Raw genomic sequence first — 912 nt, forward strand, 5'->3', positions numbered from 1 at the left:
CTGACGCAGTTTCCGCGCCACATGTGGGGAAGCGAGGCGTCCGGAGGCTTCATGGCAAAATCCGGAAAAGGGCCTGCGGAGCTTCATTTTTAAATTTGTTCTTGCCTTTTTTCCTACCGTTTTTTTTTCTATTTTCATCATCTCCCGCGGCTCTTCCGTGGCTTGCCTGTCGCCGGCGGGCGGGCGGCTGCGCATCGCGTGGCGCGTCGCCGGGTACGACCATACTTGGCCGAGTGCACCACATCCCGTCCGATTTGTGAAGTTAAGCGGCCACAGGCCTCGTTAGTACGGCGATCAGTGATGGCGCTGGAACCCGGGGTGCCGTACCCTTCCCACTATTTTTTTTTTTTTCCGCCACCGCGCGCCGCCAGTCGCTTCTTCACCGCGCCGGGGCGGGCGGTGGGTGGGCTCTCCGAGCGCGCGGGCGCCGCAGCAAAAAAGAAAAATTACTGACGCAGTTTCCGCGCCACAAGTGGGGAAGCGAGGCGTCCGGAGGCTTCATGGCAAAATCCGGAAAAGGGCCTGCGGAGCTTCATTTTTAAATTTGTTCTTGCCTTTTTTCCTACCGTTTTTTTTTCTATTTTCATCATCTCCCGCGGCTCTTCCGTGGCTTGCCTGTCGCCGGCGGGCGGGCGGCTGCGCATCGCGTGGCGCGTCGCCGGGTACGACCATACTTGGCCGAGTGCACCACATCCCGTCCGATTTGTGAAGTTAAGCGGCCACAGGCCTCGTTAGTACGGCGATCAGTGATGGCGCTGGAACCCGGGGTGCCGTACCCTTCCCACTATTTTTTTTTTTTTCCGCCACCGCGCGCCGCCAGTCGCTTCTTCACCGCGCCGGGGCGGGCGGTGGGTGGGCTCTCCGAGCGCGCGGGCGCCGCAGCAAAAAAGAAAAATTACTGACGCAGTTTCC

General features: G+C 59.6%; 2 non-coding genes across 2 annotated transcripts; both read right to left on the bottom strand.

Moving 5' to 3' along the window:
* Positions 1-211: 211 nt before the first annotated feature.
* On the bottom strand, positions 212-321 carry Tc00.1047053411527.10. Its single transcript, XR_008254059.1, has one exon. It is a non-coding gene; the product is annotated as a 5S ribosomal RNA (M5) (ribosomal RNA).
* Positions 322-660: 339 nt separating this feature from the next.
* Positions 661-770, bottom strand: Tc00.1047053411527.20. Its single transcript, XR_008254060.1, has one exon. It is a non-coding gene; the product is annotated as a 5S ribosomal RNA (M5) (ribosomal RNA).
* Positions 771-912: the final 142 nt, after the last annotated feature.

This window comes from Trypanosoma cruzi, assembly GCF_000209065.1.
Source record: "Trypanosoma cruzi strain CL Brener chromosome Unknown tcruzi_1047053411527, whole genome shotgun sequence".
Lineage (NCBI taxonomy): Eukaryota > Euglenozoa > Kinetoplastea > Trypanosomatida > Trypanosomatidae > Trypanosoma > Trypanosoma cruzi.